At 50.1% G+C, this 23,169-nt stretch overlaps 1 protein-coding gene across 3 annotated transcripts in view; it reads left to right on the plus strand.

Annotated features, from left to right (window-relative positions):
* The first annotated feature begins 23 nt into the window (after positions 1-23).
* The window catches only part of RILPL2 (Rab interacting lysosomal protein like 2), an 84,288-nt gene continuing 61,142 nt past the window's right edge, over positions 24-23,169 (plus strand). Inside the window, exon 1 of one of the 3 annotated variants that reach the window (XM_063964502.1) lies at positions 24-250. The gene's annotated coding sequence lies outside the window, so the exon portion shown is untranslated. The remainder of the gene's footprint in view (positions 251-23,169) is intronic. The other 2 variants (XM_063964501.1, XM_063964503.1) reach the window with 2 other exon arrangements.

Below are 23,169 nucleotides of genomic sequence, written 5' to 3' on the forward strand. Positions count from 1 at the left end.
AGCTCATGGTGAGGCTTGAAACTCATGACGTCAGACGATGCGCGGATGGTGATTGGCTGTACACCTGTAAAGGGCTCACGTGAGATGAGAGGGGAAGAATGTTGTCTCCATGGAAACTGCCTGAAGAGTCATCCGTAGAGTAACTGCAAAGTAATTTAAGGAAGTGATTGGCGACAACGCAGAGGCCTCGGTGGCGACATTCCTTGGTGAGAGACGTTCGTGAAATAAATCAGTATACAGCATGTTCTAGGTATATGTGCTTCGTGATAGTATGTAGCTGTGCACTATATAATAACTGATGTGTGATCAGTGGGGAGTTATATCTTCTGTCCCCAAACTCTCAGAATAGCCACCTCAGTACTAGGGCCTACCCTAGTCTCATCATATATGCTGCTCCCACTAGCACACATAGGGGTACATTTACTAAGATGGGAGTTCTATGTAAGATGGGATGTTGCCCATAGCAACCAATCAGATTCCAGATATTATCTCCTAGAATGTGCTAGATAAATGAGAAGTAAAATCTGATTGGTTGCTATGAGCAACGTCCCATCTTAAATAGAACTCCAGTCTTAATAAATTTACCCCATTTACTACTGTCCCAATATACACACTTAGAGCTACACTACTGCTCTGGTCTGTGTCTCAGGCACCTCTTTACCATAAGTAATTACTTAGTGTGCTTGCTCTGTGTTCCCTACTGGCCAGTGCTGCAGGGCACTATGGAGATTTACAAATTAACTAAAGTGATACTAATAATTATGTCAAACAGCATTCTACCTATTATTGGAAACAATATGTGTCAGCATGATAGATGCTATGCAAAGAGTCCTGGTTATTATATGGGGGTCTAGTACAGGAATATATAGGGAGAAATTTACTGCAACTACCCATACCTTTACATCATAAAATACAAACTATGTTACATCAGAAGGAATTTGATGCATAGTGATGAATCTGATATCAGAACTTGCCCATACAGACTCCATCTGTGCAGATTGTGTGTCCATGTAAGCATTAATAGCCGTGTATAATATAAGCTTTGTCTAATACCTTGTGAACTCAGTTATTTATTAATTTATTTAGGGGGTAATTCCAAGTTGATCGCAGCAGGAAATTTTTTAGCAGTTGGGTAAAACCATGTGCACTGCAGGGGAGGCAGATATAACATTTGCAGAGAGAGTTAGATTTGGGTGGGTTATTTTATTTCTGTGCAGGGTAAATACTGGCTGCTTTATTTTTACACTGCAAATTAGATTGCAGATTGAACACACCACACCCAAATCTAACTCTCTCTGCACATGTTATATCTGCCTCCCCTGCAGTGCACATGGGCCCTCATTCCGAGTTGTTCGCTCGCAAGCTGCTTTTAGCAGCTTTGCACACGCTAAGCCGCCGCTTACTGGGAGTGAATCTTAGCTTATCAAAATTGCGAACGAAAGATTCGCAATATTGCGAAAAGACTTCTCTGTGCAGTTTCTGAGTAGCTCGAGACTTACTCTTCCAGTGCGATCAGTTCAGTGCTTGTCGTTCCTGGTTTGACGTCACAAACACACCCAGCGTTCGCTCATACACTCCTCCGTTTCTCCAGCCACTCCCGCGTTTTTCCCAGAAACGGTAGCGTTTTTTCACACACTCCCATAAAACGTCCAGTTTCCGCCCAGAAACACCCACTTCCTGTCAATCACATTACGATCACCGGAACGAAGAAAAAACCTCGTAATGCCGTGAGTAAAATTCCGAACTGCATAGCAAATTTACTTGGCGCAGTCGTACTGCGGACATTGCGCATGCGCATTAGCGACTAATCGATCCGTTGCGAGAAAAAAATAACGAGCGAACAACTCGGAATGACCCCCATGGTTTTGCCCAATTGCTAACAGAATTCCTGCTGCGATCAACTTGGAATTACCCCCTTAGTGCACACATTAGGCAGCGTTTTGCAGAGAATAGTCATTCACATCAGCCCGTATGGACCCCAGTGGACCTTACAATCTGTATATTCTATCAAGTGGACACATATATACACCATAGTTGCCGACTTTTGGGCTGCTCTCTCCGGGAGAGAGCAGCCAGTCGGCTCAGCAGGGGGGCGGGCAGTGAGCTGATGTGAGGAGGGGGGCGGGCCGGAGGCGGCACGGGGGCGGGCCAGAGGAGGGACGGGGCGTGGCTGCTGGATCGCGTCATGCAAGCCACGCCCCCACTGTGTAATGCCGCAATTACCGGCATTATACAGTGGGGGGCGTAGCTTGCATGACGCGATTCAACAAGAATCGCGTCATCGCCTGCCGGGACCGCCCACTTCACTCGCTAAGTGGGCAGCCGGGCAGGGGGGGACCCCTGTAATCGGGAGACTTTCCTGTTCTTCCGGGGGGCCGGGAGGGTCACCCGATTTTCGGGAGCCTCCCGGCCATTCCGGGAGGGTAGGCAAGTATGATATACACACTAGTGTTATTTTTGTTAGAAACCAATTAGTCTACCAGTATGTCTTTGGATTATAGGAAGAAACTGGCGTACTCAGGGATAATCCATGCAAACACTGGGAGAGTATGCACACTCCACACAGATACATATTATACAGATTATAATACCCATTAAAGGCTAACTCCAGTTTAGTTCATGCTGGGAAGTTATAAACTGAAGTCTACAAACTAAAACCACTTCCCTGCCAGTAAATGTACATGATGATGATGGTTTAATGCAGTAGCAGCAGATCAACTCTTCAAGAAGATCATATTCTCTGCGTGTAACTGTTTTTGCAGTGTACCTCAACACCTAAATTGCTCAGCTGCTCTGCTTGTATGTTGATACTTTGCCTGACGGCCAGCAGACGTCTGTCAGACTGTACCACATGTATACATACATAAGTATGTCTGACCAAATCTGAAAGATTATAATGACTAAGGGACTGATTCAGAGAAGTACGCAAAGCCGATGTTCCACGGAACTAAGCGATTATCTGCACACTGCGCATGCGTCAAGTGCTGCTGCAAACCGGCACACAATGAGAATTCCAAAGTGTTTGACAGGAATTGTTAGCGGGGAGTGACTACTGTAGGGTCCAGTCTGCGTAGCCATAGGTCTGTCCTTTAGCCCAATGTTCCTATAGGCTCTATATGTGTATGCAATTGCAAATGAGTTTCAGTAGCTCCGGTGGGTGTCCCTTTATATTTCTGGGTGGCAGCTTCATTTGCTGATATATGCAGTTGCGTTGCATATAAAATCGCACTTGCAGCTGCATTAGCTTACCTCTCTGAATCAGGCTCTAGGTATGTGGACCAAATCATAAAAGGCACAGTTAATGAAGTCAGCTGATGACCATGTCCAATTTAAGATGTGTGAGGGGGATATAATAGACTGCGAGAAGCAGGAAATTCGAGACTTTGTGCTAGACACGGCAAAATCAACCTGGTTTTGCCGTGTGGGAGAACTCGCACAAAGTCTTGCACTTCCTTCTTCTCACAGGATATTACATTTCCCCCATGGACTTTGTCTGGCCAGATTTATAAACTGCCTAATTCCAATCAATACTGTATCTGAATATGGCAGAAAAATATAGTGTGTGTGTGTGTGTGTGTATATGTGTGTATATGTGTGTGTGTGTATATATATATATATATATATATATATATATATATATATATATAAATAAATAGTTTGGACTGGCACTCCCACTGTAGAGGAATAATGAGCCCTGGTGCCCTCTGGTATAATTGAATATAACGAGTAGCAGTAAAGCAGTCAGCGGCACTCAGGGTCTTAGAAAAACAAGTGTATTAAATTCACTCCAAGGTTTCCAACGTTTCGGGACGCGCAGGTCCCTTTGTCAAGGTGAGTAACCTTGACAAAGGGACCTGCGCGTCCCGAAACGTTGGAAACCTTGGAGTGAATTTAATACACTTGTTTTTCTAAGACCCTGAGTGCCGCTGACTGCTTTACTGCTACTCGTTATACATATATATATATATATACACATACACACAAAGATTGATAAAACTGGCGCCGGAGTATTACTTCCTCAATGTGGTATGAAATTATAAAGTGTGTATATTAGGCACTCCCCAGGTGGCGCTATACTTTTATTACACATGTATATGTGCATATATATATATATATATACACACACACACACACACACATATATTTCTCTGACGTCCTAGTGGATGCTGGGAACTCCGTAAGGACCATGGGGGGGGGGGGTAGCGGCTCCGCAGGAGACTGGGCACAAAAGTAAAAGCTTTAGGACTACCTGGTGTGCACTGGCTCCTCCCCCCATGACCCTCCTCCAAGCCTCAGTTAGATTTTTGTGCCCGAACGAGAAGGGTGCACACTAGGTGGCTCTCCTGAGCTGCTTAGTGAAAAAGTTTAAGTATAGGTTTTTTATTTTCAGTGAGTCCTGCTGGCAACAGGTTCACTGCACCGAGGGACTAAGGGGAGAAGAAGCGAACTCACCTGCGTGCAGAGTGGATTGGGCTTCTTAGGCTACTGGACATTAGCTCCAGAGGGACGATCACAGGCCCAGCCATGGATGGGTCCCAGAGCCGCGCCGCCGGCCCCCTTACAGAGCCAGAAGACAGAAGAGGTCCGGGAAATCGGCGGCAGAAGACGTCCTGTCTTCGATAAGGTAGCGCACAGCACCGCAGCTGTGCGCCATTGCTCTCAGCACACTTCACACTCCGGTCACTGAGGGTGCAGGGCGCTGGGGGGGGGCGCCCTGAGACGCAATAAAAACACCTTAGATGGCGAAAAATACATCACATATAGCTCCTGGGCTATATGGATGCATTTAACCCCTGCGAGTTTTCCTTAAAAAAGCGGGAGAAAGGCCGCCGAGAAGGGGGCGGAGCCTATCTCCTCAGCACACAAGCGCCATTTTCCCTCACAGCTCCGCTGGAAGGACGTCTCCCTGACTCTCCCCTGCAGTCCTGCACTACAGAAACAGGGTAAAACAAGAGAGGGGGGGCACTAATTTGGCAGATTAATCAATACAGCAGCTATATAAGGGAAAAACACTTATATAAGGTTATCCCTGTATATATATAGCGCTCTGGTGTGTGCTGGCAAACTCTCCCTCTGTCTCCCCAAAGGGCTAGTGGGGTCCTGTCCTCTATCAGAGCATTCCCTGTGTGTGTGCTGTGTGTCGGTACGTTTGTGTCGACATGTATAAGGGGGAAAATGGTATGGAGGCGGAGCAATTGCCTGTAATAGTGATGTCACCCCCTAGGGAGTCGACACCTGACTTGGATGGTCTTATGGAAGGAATTACGTGATAGCGTCAGCACTTTACAAAAGACTGTTGACGACATGAGACAGCCGGCAAATCAGTTAGTACCTGTCCAGGCGTCTCAAACACCGTCAGGGGCTCTAAAGCGCCCGTTACCTCAGATGGTCGACACAGACCCCGACACGGACACTGACTCCAGTGTCGACGGTGAGGAAACAAACGTGATTTCCAGTAGGGCCACACGTTACATGATCACGGCAATGAAGGAGGTTTTGAACATTTCTGATACTACAAGTACCACAAAAAAGGGTATTATGTGGGGTGTGAAAAAACTACCCGTAGTTTTTCCTGAATCAGATGAATTAAATGAGGTGTGTGATGAAGCGTGGGTTTCCCCCGATAAAAAACTGCTAATTTCTAAAAAATTATTGGCATTATACCCTTTCCCGCCAGAGGTTAGGGCGCGTTGGAAAACACCCCCTAGGGTAGATAAGGCGCTCACACGCTTATCAAAACAAGTGGCGTTACCGTCTCCTGATACGGCCGCCCTCAAGGAGCCAGCTGATAGGAAGCTGGAAAATATCCTAAAAAGTATATACACACATACTGGTGTTATACTGCGACCAGCAATCGCCTCAGCCTGGATGTGCAGTGCTGGGGTGGCTTGGTCGGATTCCCTGACTGAAAATATTGATACCCTGGACAGGGACAGTATATTATTGACTATAGAGCATTTAAAGGATGCATTTCTATATATGCGAGATGCACAGAGGGATATTTGCACTCTGGCATCAAGAGTAAGTGCGCTGTCCATTTCTGCCAGAAGAGGGTTATGGACGCGACAGTGGTCAGGTGATGCGGATTCCAAACCGCATATGGAAGTATTGCCGTATAAAGGGGAGGAGTTATTTGGGGTCGGTCTATCGGACCTGGTGGCAACGGCTGGGAAATCCACCTTTTTACCCCAGGTCACTTCTCAGCAGAAAAAGACACCGTCTTTTCAGGCTCAGTCCTTTCGTCCCCATAAGGGCAAGCGGGCAAAAGGCCACTCATTTCTGCCCCGGGGCAGAGGAAGGGGAAAAAGACTGCAGCAGGCAGCCTCTTCCCAGGAACAGAAGCCCTCCCCCGCTTCTGCCAAGTCCTCAGCATGACGCTGGAGCCTTACAAGCGGACTCAGGTACGGTGGGGGGTCGTCTCAAGAATTTCAGCGCGCAGTGGGCTCACTCGCAAGTGGACCCCTGGATCCTGCAGGTAGTATCTCAGGGGTACAAATTGGAATTCGAGACGTCTCCCCCTCGCCGGTTCCTGAAGTCTGCTTTACCAACGTCTCCCTCCGACAGGGAGGCGGTATTGGAAGCCATTCACAAGCTGTATTCCCAGCAGGTGATAATCAAGGTATCCCTCCTACAACAGGGAAAGGGGTATTATTCCACGCTGTTTGTGGTACCGAAGCCGGACGGCTCGGTGAGACCTATTTTAAATCTGAAATCCTTGAACACTTACATACAAAGGTTCAAATTCAAGATGGAGTCACTCAGAGCAGTGATAGCGAACCTGGAAGAAGGGGACTATATGGTGTCTCTGGACATCAAGGATGCTTACCTCCATGTCCCAATTTGCCCTTCTCACCAAGGGTACCTCAGGTTTGTGGTACAGAACTGTCACTATCAGTTTCAGACGCTGCCGTTTGGATTGTCCACGGCACCCCGGGTCTTTACCAAGGTAATGGCCGAAATAATGATTCTTCTTCGAAGAAAAGGCGTCTTAATTATCCCTTACTTGGACGATCTCCTGATAAGGGCAAGGTCCAGGGAACAGTTAGAGGTTGGAGTAGCACTATCTCAAGTAGTACTACGACAGCATGGGTGGATTCTAAATATTCCAAAATCGCAGCTGATTCCGACGATACGTCTGCTGTTCCTAGGGATGATTCTGGACACAGTCCAGAAAAAGGTGTTTCTCCCGGAGGAGAAAGCCAGGGAGTTATCCGACCTAGTCAGGAACCTCCTAAAACCAGGCCAAGTGTCAGTGCATCAATGCACAATGGTCCTGGGAAAAATGGTGGCTTCTTACGAAGCGATTCCATTCGGCAGATTCCACGCAAGAACTTTTCAGTGGGATCTGCTGGACAAATGGTCCGGATCGCATCTTCAGATGCATCAGCGGATAACCCTGTCTCCAAGGACAAGGGTGTCTCTCCTGTGGTGGTTGCAGAGTGCTCATCTTCTAGAGGGCCGCAGATTCGGCATTCAGGACTGGGTCCTGGTGACCACGTATGCCAGCCTGAGAGGCTGGGGAGCAGTCACACAGGGAAGAAATTTCCAGGGCTTGTGGTCAAGCATGGAAACGTCATTTCACATAAATATCCTGGAACTAAGGGCCATTTACAATGCCCTAAGTCAAGCAAGGCCTCTGCTTCAGGGTCAGCCGGTGTTGATCCAGTCGGACAACATCACTGCAGTCGCCCACGTAAACAGACAGGGCGGCACAAGAAGCAGGAGGGCAATGGCAGAAGTTGCAAGGATTCTTCGCTGGGCGGAAAATCATGTGATAGCACTGTCAGCAGTGTTCATTCCGGGAGTGGACAACTGGGAAGCAGACTTCCTCAGCAGACACGACCTCCACCCGGGGGAGTGGGGACTTCACCCAGAAGTCTTCCACATGATTGTGAACCGTTGGGAAAAACCAATGGTGGACATGATGGCGTCCCGCCTCAACAAAAAACTAGACAGATATTGCGCCAGGTCAAGGGACCCTCAGGCAATAGCTGTGGACGCTCTGGTAACACTGTGGGTGTACCAGTCAGTGTATGTGTTCCCTCCTCTGCCTCTCATACCCAAGGTACTGAGAATCATAAGAAGGAGAGGAGTAAGGACTATACTCGTGGCTCCGGATTGGCCAAGAAGGACTTGGTACCCGGAACTTCAAGAGATGCTCACGGAGGACCCGTGGCCTCTACCTCTAAGAAAGGACCTGCTCCAGCAAGGACCCGGTCTGTTCCAAGACTTACCGCGGCTGCGTTTGACGGCATGGCGGTTGAACGCCGGATCCTGAAGAAAAAAGGCATTCCGGATGAAGTCATCCCTACCCTGATCAAAGCCAGGAAGGATGTAACCGTGCAACATTATCACCGTATTTGGCGTAAATATGTTGCGTGGTGTGAGGCCAGGAAGGCCCCTACAGAGGAATTTCAACTGGGTCGTTTCCTGCATTTCCTGCAAACAGGACTGTCTATGGGCCTAAAATTAGGGTCCATTAAGGTTCAAATTTCGGCCCTGTCGATTTTCTTCCAGAAAGAACTGGCTTCAGTTCCTGAAGTTCAGACGTTTGTCAAGGGGGTACTGCATATACAGCCTCCTTTTGTGCCTCCAGTGGCACCTTGGGATCTCAATGTAGTTTTGGGGTTCCTAAAATCACATTGGTTTGAACCACTCACCACTGTGGACTTAAAATATCTCACATGGAAAGTGGTAATGCTGTTAGCCCTGGCTTCAGCCAGGCGTGTCTCAGAATTGGCGTCTTTATCCTATAAAAGCCCTTACCTAATTTTTCATACGGACAGGGCAGAATTGAGGACTCGTCCTCAATTTCTCCCAAAGGTGGTTTCAGCGTTTCACTTGAACCAGCCTATTGTGGTACCTGCGGCTACTAGGGACTTGGAGGACTCCAAGTTGCTGGACGTAGTCAGGGCCCTGAAAATATATGTTTCCCGGACGGCTGGAGTCAGAAAATCTGACTCGCTGTTTATCCTGTATGCACCCAACAAGCTGGGTGCTCCTGCTTCTAAGCAGACTATTGCTCGTTGGATTTGTAGTACAATTCAGCTTGCACATTCTGTGGCAGGCCTGCCACAGCCAAAATCTGTAAAAGCCCATTCCACAAGGAAGGTGGGCTCATCTTGGGCGGCTGCCCGAGGGGTCTCGGCTTTACAACTTTGCCGAGCAGCTACTTGGTCAGGGGCAAACACGTTTGCTGAATTCTACAAATTTGATACCCTGGCTGAGGAGGACCTGGAGTTCTCTCATTCGGTGCTGCAGAGTCATCCGCACTCTCCCGCCCGTTTGGGAGCTTTGGTATAATCCCCATGGTCCTTACGGAGTTCCCAGCATCCACTAGGACGTCAGAGAAAATAAGAATTTACTTACCGATAATTCTATTTCTCGTAGTCCGTAGTGGATGCTGGGCGCCCATCCCAAGTGCGGATTGTCTGCAATACTTGTACATAGTTATTGTTACAAAAATCGGGTTATTATTGTTGTGAGCCATCTTTTCAGAGGCTCCTCTGTTATCATGCTGTTAACTGGGTTCAGATCACAGGTTGTACGGTGTGATTGGTGTGGCTGGTATGAGTCTTACCCGGGATTCAAAATCCTTCCTTATTGTGTACGCTCGTCCGGGCACAGTATCCTAACTGAGGCTTGGAGGAGGGTCATGGGGGGAGGAGCCAGTGCACACCAGCTAGTCCTAAAGATTTTACTTTTGTGCCCAGTCTCCTGCGGAGCCGCTACCCCCCCCCCCCCCCCCCCATGGTCCTTACGGAGTTCCTAGCATCCACTACGGACTACGAGAAATAGAATTATCGGTAAGTAAATTCTTATTTTATATATATATATATATAAAAAGAAATTGGAGGTGTGAGCGCAAACCGGGTTTAAATGGAGAATGTCTGTGGAACTACAAGTCCAAGTCCAGATTGTTAGATCCAAATTGAAACAGGTAAAGTCTCCAGAAGACAATCTGGCTGCACACTGCCGTTTAGATCAGCTGTCGTCCACCCCGTTCTCCCGTCTCCCAACGGGGAAATATTTTGTCTAGAGAAGATAGAATAATGGGGGGCGCCAATAGTGCATTAAAAGATGACAATTTATTGACACATCATAAAACACAGGTCTAAAAATGTAAGCGTACCAAAGATGGCGGTATAATCACCGCTGATACATTCGTTTTAAAATCAAAGATACAAGATGGATTCACCACTGCATGTTGCCTTGTTCAGCGTCCATCCATAAGCCACGCCCCTACTGGTTTCATCACCAGGACTTCATCTGATGAAGTGTTGCAAGGGGGAGGGAGGGGATGACAATGCTGCTGGGCTGTGTAGCATACAGGACACTCTGCAGCAGAGCTGTAACTAGACATTTCGGTGCCCTTTGGCAGAAAGTAAATTGGTGCTCCCCCTCCCATATTTCTAGTCAGGCACAGTGCGCACCAAAAAATGTAGGTGTGTGGCTTCATGGGGAAAGAGCATGGCAACATAATAGTACCATTTCACATTACACCACACAGGTAGAGCACGTTATACACATTGCACCAGGTAGAGCAAGTTATACACATTGTACCAGGTAGAGCACGTTATCCACATTTCGCCAGGTAGAGCATGTTACACACATTGCACCAGTTAGAACACCCTATACACATTTCGCCAGTTAGAACACCCTATACACACTGCACCAGGTAGAGCACGTTATACACATTACACCAGGTAGAGCACGTTATACACATTGCACCAGGCAGAGCACGTTACACACATTGCACCAGGCAGAGCACGTTACACACATTGCACCAGGCAGAGCACGTTACACACATTGCACCAGGTAGAGCACGTTACACACATTGCACCAGGTAGAGCACGTTACACACATTGCACCAGGTAGAGCACGTTACACACATTGCACCAGGTAGAGCACGTTATACACATTGCACCAGGTAGAGCACAATATACACATTGCGTCAGTTAGTGTTCTATACACATTGCGCCAGGTAGAGCATGTTATACACATTGCACCAGGTAGAGCACATTATACACATTGCGCCAGTTAGTGTTCTATACACATTGCTCCAGGTAGAGCATGTTATACACATTCCACCAGGTAGAGCACATTATACACATTTTGCCAGTTAGTGTCCTATACACATTGCACCAGGTAGAACATGTTATACACGTTTTATATGGTAGCAGGGAGTAGGGACAGAGAGAGGCACCAGGGAGTAGGGACAGAGAGAGGCACCAGGGAGTAGGGACAGAGAGAGGCACCAGGGAGTAGGGACAGAGAGAGGCACCAGGGAGTAGGGACAGAGAGAGGCACCAGGGAGTAGGGACAGAGAGAGGTACCAGGGAGTAGGGACAGAGAGAGGCACCAGGGAGTAGGGACAGAGAGAGGCACCAGGGAGTGGAGACAGAGAGGCACCAGGGAGTAGGGACATAGAGAGGCAGCAAGGAGTAGGGACAGAGATAGGCACCAGGGAGTAGGGACAGATAGATGCACCAGGGAGTAGGGACAGAGAGAGGCAACAGGGAGTAGGGACAGAGAGAGGCAGAAAGGGGTAGGGACAGAGAGAAGCACCAGGGAGTAGGGACAGAGAGAGGCACCAGGGAGTAGGGACAGAGGTAGCAGGGAGTAGGGACAGATAGAGGCACCAGGGAGTAGGGACAGAGGGAGTAGGGACAAAGAGAGGCACCAGGGAGTAGGGACAGAGAGAGGCACCAGGAAGTAGGGACAGAGGGAGTAGGGACAGAGAGAGGCACCAGGGAGTAGAGACAGAGGTAGCAGGGAGTAGGGACAGAGAGAGGCACCAGGGAGTAGGGACAGAGAGAGGCAGCAGGGAGTAGGGACAGAGGTAGCAGGTAGTAGGGACAGAGAGAGGCACCAGGTAGTAGGGACAGAGAAAGGCACCAGGGAGTAGGGACCGAGGTAGCAGGGCGTAGGGGCAGAGAGAGGCACCAGAGTGTAGGGACAGAGGGAGTAGGGACAGAGAGAGGCACCAGGGAGTAGGGACAGAGGTAGCAGGGACAGAGAGAGGCACCAGGGTGTAGGGACAGAGGGAGTAGGGACAGAGAGAGGCACCAGGGAGTAGGGACAGAGGTAGCAGGGAGTAGGGACAGAGAGAGGCACCAGAGTGTAGGGACAGAGGGAGTAGGGACAGAGGTAGCAGGGAGTAGGGACAGAGAGAGGCACCAGGGAGTAGAGACAGAGAGAGGCACCAGGGAGTAGGGATAGAGAGAGGCACCAGGGAGTAGGGATAGAGAGAGGCACCAGGGAGTAGGGAGAGAGGCACCAGGGTTTAGGGACAGAGGGAGTAGGGACAGAGAGAGGCATCAGGGTGTAGGGACCGAGGGAATAGGGACAGAGAGAGGCACCAGGGAGCAGGGACAGAGGCACCAGGGAGTAGGGACAGAGAGAGGCACCAGGGAGTAGGGACAGAGAGAGGCACCAGGGAGTAGGGATAGAGAGAGGCACCAGGGAGTAGGGCGAGAGGCACCAGGGAGTAGGGACAGAGAGAGGCATCAGGGTGTAGGGACCGAGGGAATAGGGACAGAGAGAGGCACCACGGAGTAGGGACAGAGGTAGCAGGGAGTAGGGACAGAGGGAGGCCCCAGGAAGTAGGGACAGAGGGATTAGGGACAGAGAGAGGCACCAGGGATTAGGGACAGAGAGAGGCATCAGGGAGTAGGGACAGAGCCACCAGGGTGTAGGGACAGAGGATGTAGGGACAGAGGGTGTAGGGACAGAGGGAGTAGGGACAGAGAGAGGCATCAGGGTGTAGGGACCGAGGGAATAGAGACAGAGAGAGGCACCAGGGAGTAGGGACAGAGGTAGCAGGGAGTAGGGACAGAGAGAGGCACCAGGGAGTAGGGGCAGAGGGAGGCACCAAGGAGTAGGGACAGAGAGAGGCACCAGGGATTAGGGACAGAGAGGGACACCAGGGAGTAGGGACAGAGAGAGGCACCAGGGAGTAGGGACAGGTAGCAGGGAGTAGGGACAGAGAGTCAGGAGAGAGTGCAGCCTGGAACCCCCATTGGGGAGCACCACCATACCAACACCCTCCAGGGACCAGGTCCCCACCGCGTACCTGTAAAAAGAACACTCCGGGCTCCTTCATGGACACTGCCAGCAGCAGAGTCAAGCCGGGGGGTATTGGAGAAGAATACGCACTGTGGATCCCTCACCTTCCCTGGCCAGCTCGTCTCTCTCCATCCCGGTGCCCGGAGCTCGGCCCCGCAGGACTCAGGCAGGCCGCGCCGCAGCACTCATTAGGGCAGTCCGGGGATCGGCCTAAGCCAGCCTGGAGTCAGAGGATGCGGCCGGGGGGAGCGGAAAACACGGAGGGGCCGGCCGCCTGGTTGGGGAGGGTGAAGAGGGGAATTAGCGCGGAGAGCGGGGTCACGGGGACTGAACTGCCCCCACCTGGGTATATGCAGAAGCGGAGTCACCCGGACGGGGGTCCAGTGGGCTGCCATGGAGCAGCGGTTGAGTCACGGTCACGCTACTTGCTGCTTGGAGGGCACCTGCAGCTGTTATTCGTGGGGAATCGGGGGGCATGCGGTGCAGAGGATGAGGGGAGGGCAGGAGATCACACTCTTCATGGTCCCCGCCCCTCCCAAGTTCCTCCCTCTGTTGTTGTGGAGACCTGAGTGACGGACAGCGCTGCGGGTCAGAGCGTGTCCTGAGGGACCCAGCGTTTTTTTATTTTTTTGTCCCCACCATCAATATTGGGGTAAAATATGCGCTATAGCGCGTTTTTGCGATCACTGATATATATTTATATATAGAGGTAATAAAGCAGCGACACTCCAGGATTTAGTATAAACTTGAATAAAAAATTTATTCAAAAATCGTCACACCAACCTTTCGGGACCCGTAGCCCCTTTGTCAAGGCGTGTCAAGGGTAATTACCTCTGTTTGTACCATTATACACCGCGGAGGGCACCTAGGTCCGTGATCAGTCTGTAGAGAGTGTGGTTGCCCACAGCAACCAATCAGATTCTACTTTTCTCTTACATCCTAGAGGATGCTGGGGACTCCGTAAGGACCATGGGGTATAGACGGGCTCCGCAGGAGATAGGGCACCAAAAAAGAACTTTGACTATGGGTGTGCACTGGCTCCTCCCTCTATGCCCCTCCTCCAGACCTCAGTTAGATTCTGTGCCCAGAGGAGAAAGGGCACAATGCAGAGAGCTCTCCAGAGTTTTCTGTTTTGAAGAATTTGTTAGGTTTTTTATTTTCAGGGAGTCCTGTTGGCAACAGGCTCCCTGCATCGTGGGACTGAGGAGAGAGAAGCAGAGCTGGCTTGTCAAGTTGGGCACTGTTTCTAAGGCTACTGGACACCATTAGCTCCAGAGGGAGTCTGAACACAGGTCTCGCCTGGGGTTCGTCCCGGAGCCGCGCACCGTCCTCCTCACAGATGCCGAAGATAGAAGCCAGGTGAGTATGAGAAGGCAAAGAAGACATCAGGCGGCAGAAGACATCAGATCTTCATGAGGTAAGCGCGCAGCGGTATGCTGCGCGCCATTGCTCCCAGTACACACACACAAGCAGGCACTGAAGGGTGCAGGGCGCAGGGGGGGCGCCCTGGGCAGCAAGTTTCCTCATTTTTTGGCAATATAAAGCAGGATTAGGCTGTGGGACAGTAAAACCTAAAATCCCCCGCCATTGTTTATATAGAATTACTGGGACCGAAGCCCGCCGTCGGGTGGGCGAGGCTTGATCCTCAGCACTAACCAGCGCCATTTTCTCCACAGAAACTGCACGAGGATACGCTGGCTCCCTGATCTCTCCCCTGCTGAAATTCACAGGCTGGAAAAAAGAGGAGGGGGGCACTTTGGCGACGCAGTGAGTTGGAATTAAGGTTATATATATAAAAAGCGCTATCTGGTCATATATATTCCAGTGTTTTTAAGCGCTGGGTGTGTGCTGGCATACTCTCTCTCTGTCTCTCCTAAGGGCCTGGTTGGGGTTTTGTCCCCTTATAGGTTAATCCCTGTGTGTGTGGGGTGTCGGTACGTGTGTGTCGACATGTCTGAGGCGGAAGGCTTCTCCAAGGAGGAGGTGGAGCAAATGAGTGGTGTGTCCCCGTCGGTTGTGCCGACTCAGGATTGGATGGACATGTGGCATATGTTGAATGCAAGTGTGGCATCTTTACATAAAAGGCTTGATAAGGCTAAATTAGGGGGGACATCAGGGGGTCAATCCTCGGATTGGACCGACTCACAGGGCCCGTCGGGGTCTCAAAAGCGTCCCTTAACACAAGACACTACTACCGAAACGGATTCTGATTCCAGTGTCGACTATGACGAAGTAAAATTGCACCCTAGGGTGACTAAAACCATTCAGTGTATGATTGTGGCAATAAGGGATGTGTTGCATATTGAGGATGAACCCTCGGTCCCCGACACAAGGGTACACATGTTTAAGGGAAAGAAACAGATTATTAATTTCTCTGACGTCCTAAGTGGATGCTGGGACTCCGTAAGGACCATGGGGAATAGCGGCTCCGCAGGAGACTGGGCACAACTATAAAACTATAAAGAAAGCTTTAGACTACTGGTGTGCACTGGCTCCTCCCACTATGACCCTCCTCCAGACTTCAGTTAGAATCTTGTGCCCGGCAGAGCTGGATGCACACTAGGGGCTCTCCTGAGCTCCTAGAAAGAAAGTATATTTTATTTTACAGTGAGATCTGCTGGCAACAGACTCACTGCAGCGAGGGACTAAGAGGAGAAGAAGCAAACCGACCTAACTGGTGGCAGTTTGGGCTTCTTAGGCTACTGGACACCATTAGCTCCAGAGGGATCGACCGTAGGACCCGACCTTGGTGTTCGTTCCTGGAGCCGCGCCGCCGGCCCCCTTACAAAGCCAGAAGCAAGAAGTGTTCCGGAAAATCGGCGGCAGAAGACTTTAGTTTTCAACAAGGTAGCGCACAGCACTGCAGCTGTGCGCCATTGCTCCTCATGCACACCTCACACTCTGGTCACTGATGGGTGCAGGGCTCTGGGGGGGGGGCGCCCTGAGGGCAATATAAGACACCTTGGCTGGCAAATCTACACCATATATAGTCAGGAAGGCTATATAGGTGTAAAAATACCCCTGCCAGAATTCCAGAAAAAGCGGGAGAAGTCCGCCGGAAAAGGGGCGGGGCCATCTCCCTCAGCACAGTGGCGCCATTTTTCCCTCACAGCTCCGCTGGAAGGACGCTCCCTGGCTCTCCCCTGCAGTTGTCAACCTACACAAGGGTAAAAAAAACAGGGGGGGCACTAAATTTAGGCGCAGTATATATAAAATAAGCAGCTATAAGGGAAAACACTCATTTATAGTGGGATCCCTGTGTTATATAGCGCTCTGGTGTGTGCTGGCATACTCTCTCTCTGTCTCCCCAAAGGGCTTTTGTGGGGTCCTGTCCTCTGTCAGAGCATTCCCTGTGTGTATGCGGTGTGTCGGTACGGCTGTGTCGACATGTTTGATGAGGAGGCTTATGTGGAGGCGGAGCAGATGCCTATAAATGTGATGTCACCCCCTGCGGGGTCGACACCTGAGTGGATGGTGCTGTGGAAGGAATTACGCGACAGTGTCGACTCCTTGCATAAAAGGTTTGACGACATACCAAATGTGGGACAGCCGGCTTCTCAGCCTGTGCCTGCCCAGGCGTCTCAAAAGCCATCAGGGGCTCTAAAACGCCCGCTACCTCAGATGGCAGACACAGATGTCGACACGGATACTGACTCCAGTGTCGACGACGATGAGACTAATGTAACTTCCAGTAGGGCCACACGTTACATGATTGAGGCAATGAAAAATGTGTTGCACATTTCTGATGTTACCCCCGGTACAACAAAAAAGGGTATTATGTTTGGAGAGAAAAAACGACCAGTAGCTTTTCCTCCATCTGAGGAGTTAAATGAAGTGTGTGACCTCCATCTGAGGAGTTAAATGAAGTGTGTGAAGAAGCGTGGGCTTCCCCTGATAAGAAACTGGTAATTTCTAAGAGGTTACTAATGGCGTACCCTTTCCCGCCAGAGGATAAGGCACGTTGGGAAACATCCCCTAGGGTGGATAAAGCGCTCACACGCTTGTCAAAGAAGGTGGCACTACCGTCTCTGGATACGGCCGCCCTGAAGGAATCTGCTGATAGAAAGCAGGAGGCTATCCTGAAGTCTATATATACACACACAGGTGTTATACTGAGACCAGCTATTGCTTCAGCATGGATGTGCAGTGCTGCAGCTGCATGGTCAGATTCCCTGTCGGAAAATATTGATACCCTAGACAGGGACACTATATTGCTAACCGTAGAGCATATTAAAGACGCACTTTTATACATGAGGGATGCACAGAGGGATATTTGCCGGCTGGCATCTAAAATTAGTGCAATGTCCATTTCTGCCAGGAGAGGGTTATGGACTCGGCAGTGGACAGGAGATGCAGATTCCAAAAGGCACATGGAAGTTCTGCCTTATAAGGGTGAGGAGTTGTTCGGGGATGGTCTCTCGGACCTCGTTTCCACAGCAACAGCTGGGAAGTCTACATTTTTACCCCATGTTCCCTCACAGCCAAAGAAAGCACCGTATTATCAGGTACAGTCCTTTCGGCCCAATAGGGGCAAGCGGGTTAAGGGCGCGTCCTTTCTGCCCAGAGGTAGAGGTAGGGGGAAAAAGCTGCAGCATACAGCCAGTTCCCAGGAGCAAAAGTCCTCCCCCGCTTCCTCTAAGTCCACAGCATGACGCCGGGGCTCCACAGGCGGAGCCAGGTACGGTGGGGGCCCGTCTCAAATATTTCAGCAATCAGTGGGCTCGCTCACGGGTGGATCCCTGGATCTTTCAAGTAGTATCTCAGGGGTACAAGCTGGAATTCGAGACGTCTCTCCCCCCCCCACCCCCCGCCGTTTCCTCAAATCTGCCTTACCAACCACTCCCTCAGGCAGGGAGGCAGTGTTACAGGCAATTCACAAGCTGTATTCACAACAGGTGATAGTAAAGGTGCCCCTACTTCAACAAGGACGGGGTTACTATTCCACAATGTTTGTGGTACCGAAACCGGACGGTTCGGTGAGACCCATTTTAAATTTGAAATCCTTGAACACATATATAAAAAAATTCAAGTTCAAGATGGAATCGCTCAGGGCGGTTATTGCAAGCCTGGACGAGGGGGATTACATGGTATCACTGGACATCAAGGATGCTTACCTGCATGTCCCCATTTACCATCCTCACCAGGAGTACCTCAGATTTGTGGTACAGGATTGTCATTACCAATTCCAGACGTTGCCGTTCGGTCTATCCACGGCTCCGAGGGTCTTTACCAAGGTAATGGCCGAAATGATGATACTCCTTCGGAAGAAGGGAGTTTTAATTATCCCGTACTTGGACGATCTCCTGATAAAGGCGAGGTCCAGGGAGCAGTTGTTGGTCGGGGTAGCACTATCTCGGGAGGTGCTACAACAGCACGGCTGGATTCTAAATATTCCAAAGTCACAGCTGGTCCCTACGACACGTCTACTGTTCCTGGGGATGGTTCTGGACACAGTACAGAAAAAAGTGTTTCTCCCGGAGGAGAAGGCCAAGGAGCTATCATCTCTAGTCAGAGGCCTCCTAAAACCAAAACAGGTGTCGGTGCATCACTGCACGCGGATCCTGGGAAAGATGGTAGCTTCCTACGAAGCAATTCCATTCGGCAGGTTCCATGCAAGAACCTTTCAGTGGGACCTGTTGGACAAGTGGTCCGGATCGCATCTTCAGATGCATCGGCTGATAACCCTGTCTCCAAGGACAAGGGTGTCTCTGCTGTGGTGGCTGCAGAGTGCTCATCTTCAAGAGGGCCGCAGATTCGGCATACAGGACTGGGTCCTGGTGACCACGGATGCCAGCCTTCGAGGCTGGGGGGCAGTCACACAGGGAAGAAACTTCCAAGGACTATGGTCAAGTCAGGAGACTTCCCTGCACATAAATATTCTGGAACTAAGGCCCATTTACAATGCCCTAAGTCAGGCAAAACCCCTGCTTCAAAACCAGCCGGTACTGATCCAGTCAGACAACATCACGGCGGTCGCCCATGTAAGCCGACAGGGTGGCACGAGAAGCAGGACGGGGATGGCAGAAGCCACAAGGATTCTCCGATGGGCAGAAAAACACGTGTTAGCACTGTCAGCAGTGTTCATTCCGGGAGTGGACAACTGGGAAGCAGACTTCCTCAGCAGGCACGACCTCCACCCGGGAGAGTGGGGACTTCATCCAGAAGTCTTCCAAATGATTGTAAACCGTTGGGAAAGGCCACAGGTGGACATGATGGCGTCCCGTCTCAACAAAAAGCTAGAAAAGTATTGCGCCAGGTCAAGAGACCCGCAGGCGATAGCTGTGGACGCTCTAGTGACACCGTGGGTGTACCGGTCGGTTTATGTGTTCCTCCTCTTCCTCTCATACCAAAGGTACTGAGGATAATAAGGAGAAGAGGAGTAAGAACTATACTCATTGTTCCGGATTGGCCAAGAAGAGCTTGGTACCCGGAACTTCAAGAAATGATCTCAGAGGACCCATGGCCTCTGCCGCTCAGACAGGACCTGCTGCAACAGGGGCCCTGTCTGTTCCAAGACTTACCGCGGCTGCGTTTGATGGCATGGCGGTTGAACACCGGATCCTGAAGAAAAAGGGCATTCCGGAGGAAGTCATTCCTACGCTGATTAAAGCTAGGAAAGAAGTAACCGCAAACCATTATCACCGCATATGGCGTAAATATGTTGCGTGGTGCGAGGCCAGGAAGGCCCCAACGGAAGAATTTCAGCTGGGCCGTTTCCTGCACTTTCTACAGTCAGGGGTGACTATGGGCCCAAAATTGGGTTCCATTAAGGTCCAGATTTCGGCTCTATCGATTTCTTCCAGAGAGAACTGGCTTCACTACCTGGAGTTCAAACTTTTGTAAAGGGAGTGCTGCATATTCAGCCCCCTTTTGTGCCTCCAGTGGCACCTTGGGATCTCAACGTGGTGTTGGATTTCCTAAAGTCACATTGGTTTGAGCCACTTAAGACTGTGGAATTGAAATATCTCACGTGGAAAGTCGTCATGTTGTTGGCCTTGGCTTCGGCCAGGCGTGTATCAGAATTGGCGGCTTTGTCATGTAAAAGCCCTTATCTGATTTTCCATATGGATAGGGCAGAATTGAGGACTCGTCCCCAATTTCTCCCTAAGGTGGTATCAGCGTTTCATCTGAACCAACCTATCGTGGTGCCTGCGGCTTCTAAAGACTTGGAGGCTTCCAAGTTGTTGGACGTAGTCAGGGCCCTGAAAATTTATGTTTCCAGGACAGCTGGGGTCAGGAAGACTGACTCGCTATTTATCCTGTACGCGCCCAACAAGTTGGGTGCACCTGCTTCAAAGCAGACTATTGCTCGCTGGATCTGTAGTACGATTCAGCTTGCACATTCTGCGGCTGGACTGCCGCATCCTAAATCAGTGAAAGCCCATTCCACGAGGAAGGTGGGCTCTTCTTGGGCGGCTGCCCGAGGGGTCTCGGCTCTACAACTTTGCCGAGCAGCTACTTGGTCGGGGTCAAACACATTTGCTAAATTCTACAAGTTTGACACCCTGGCTAAGGAGGACCTAGAGTTTGCCCATTCGGTGCTGCAGAGTCATCCGCACTCTCCCGCCCGTTTGGGAGCTTTGGTATAATCCCCATGGTCCTTACGGAGTCCCAGCATCCACTTAGGACGTCAGAGAAAATAAGAATTTACTCACCGGTAATTCTATTTCTCCTAGTCCGTAGTGGATGCTGGGCGCCCATCCCAAGTGCGGATTGTCTGCAATATTGTATATAGTTATTGTTTAACTAAAGGGTTATTGTTGAGCCATCTGTTGAGAGGCTCAGTTGTTATCATACTGTTAACTGGGTATTGTATCACGAGTTATACGGTGTGATTGATGTGGCTGGTATGAGTCTTACCCGGGATTCAAAATCCTTCCTTATTGTGTCAGCTCTTCCGGCACAGTATCCTAACTGAAGTCTGGAGGAGGGTCATAGTGGGAGGAGCCAGTGCACACCAGTAGTCTAAAGCTTTCTTTATAGTTGTGCCCAGTCTCCTGCGGAGCAGCTATTCCCCATGGTCCTTACGGAGTCCCAGCATCCACTACGGACTACGAGAAATAGAATTACCGGTGAGTAAATTCTTATTTTTCCCACATCTCATGAATTAAATGATTTCTTTGGAATAGCTTGGGAGACTCCGGAAAAGAGACCGCAGATCCCCAAAAGGATTTATATGGCATACCCCTTCCCTAAACAGGACAGGGAGATTTGGGAATCACCCCCCACTGTGGACAAGGCCCTGACTCGCTTGTCCAAGAAAGTGGCGCTACCGTCTCCTGACACAGCGGCCCTTAAGGACCCTGCAGATCGCAGGCAAGAAACTACCTTAAAGTGTATTTATTCTCATACGGGTGCTGTGCTAAGACCGACAATTGCGTCGGCATGGGTGTGTAGCGCAATTGCAGCTTGGACAGATGAGCTGACAGATCACTTTGATAATATGGATAAGGATACTATATTCTTAACTCTAGCCCATATAAAAGACGCAGTCTTATTTATGAGGGATGCTCAAAGGGACATTGGATTGCTAGCTTCTAGGGCCAATGCTATGTCTATCTCGGCGAGAAGATCCTTATGGACTCGCCAATGGACGGGTGATGCGGATTCCAAAAAACATATGGAAGTACTACCCTATAAGGGAGATGTATTGTTTGGGGATGGGCTGACGGACCTGGTTTCCACAGCTACAGCAGGTAAATCAAATTTTTTACCATATATTCCCCAACAGCAAAAGAAAGTAATACCCTATCAGATGCAGTCCTTTCGGTCGCACAAGTCCAGAAGAGGTCGGGGATCCTCTTTCCTTGCCAGAGGTAAGGGCAGAGGCAAAAGAGCACCTGCTTCGGCAGGTGCCCAGGAACAAAAGTCCTTCCTGGCTGCTCCAAAACCCACAGCATGACGCTGGGGCTCCCCTGAGGGAGTCCGCACCGGTGGAGGCACGTCTTCGACTTTTCAGTCAGGCCTGGGTCAGATCAGACCTGAATCCCTGGGTGTTGGAAATAGTTTCCCAGGGTTACAAACTGGAATTCGAGGAGGTGCCCCCGCGCCGATTTTTCAAATCGGCCCTACCAGCTTCCACATCGGAAAGGGATGTAGTGTTAGCTGCAATTCAAACGCTGTGTATACAGCAAGTGATAATCAAGGTTCCCCTGCACCAGCAGGGAAGAGGTTGCTACTCAACCCTATTTGTGGTCCCGAAACCAGACGGTTCGGTCAGACCTATTTTGAATCTGAAATCCCTAAATCTGTACATAAAAAGATTCAAATTCAAAATGGAATCACTCAGAGCGATAATAGCCAACATGGAGGAGGGGGAGTTTATGGTGTCTCGGGACATAAAGGATGCGTACCTTCATGTCCCCATATATGCCCCCCATCAGGAATACCTGAGATTCGCTGTACAGGATTGTCATAACCAATTTTAGACGTTGCCGTTTGGACTTTCCACGGCCCCGAGGATTTTCACCAAGATAATGGCGGAAATGATGGTGGTCCTGCGCAAGCATGGAGTCACAATTATCCCATACTTGGACGATCTCCTGATAAAAGCGAGATCAAGAGAGAAATTGCTGAGCAGTGTGGCGCTCTCTCTGAGAGTGCTCCAGCAACACGGTTGGATTCTAAATCTACCGAAGTCACAGTTGATTCCGACAACTCGACTACCGTTCCTAGGTATGATACTGGATACGGAACAAATGAAAGTCTTCCTCCCAATAGAGAAAGCCCAGGACATCCAGAACATGGTCAGAGACCTGCTAAAACTGAAAAGGGTGTCAGTTCACCAATGCACTCAAGTTCTGGGAAAAATGATGGCGGCCTACGAGGCCATTCCCTTCGGAAGGTTCCATGCAAGGACTTTTCAATGGGACCTTCTGGACAAGTGGACCGGGTCCCATCTGCACTTACATCGGAAAATAACTCTGTCCCCAGGAGCCAGAGTGTCTCTCCTGTGGTGGTTGCAAAGTGCTCACCTGCTGGAGGGTCGCAGGTTCGGAATTCAGGATTGGATCCTGGTTACCACGGACGCGAGCCTCCGAGGATGGGGAGCGGTCACACAAGGAAAAAAATTTCAGGGTCTTTGGTCAGACCAGGAGTCCT

The sequence above is a fragment of the Pseudophryne corroboree genome, chromosome 1 (assembly GCF_028390025.1).
Source record: "Pseudophryne corroboree isolate aPseCor3 chromosome 1, aPseCor3.hap2, whole genome shotgun sequence".
Lineage (NCBI taxonomy): Eukaryota > Metazoa > Chordata > Amphibia > Anura > Myobatrachidae > Pseudophryne > Pseudophryne corroboree.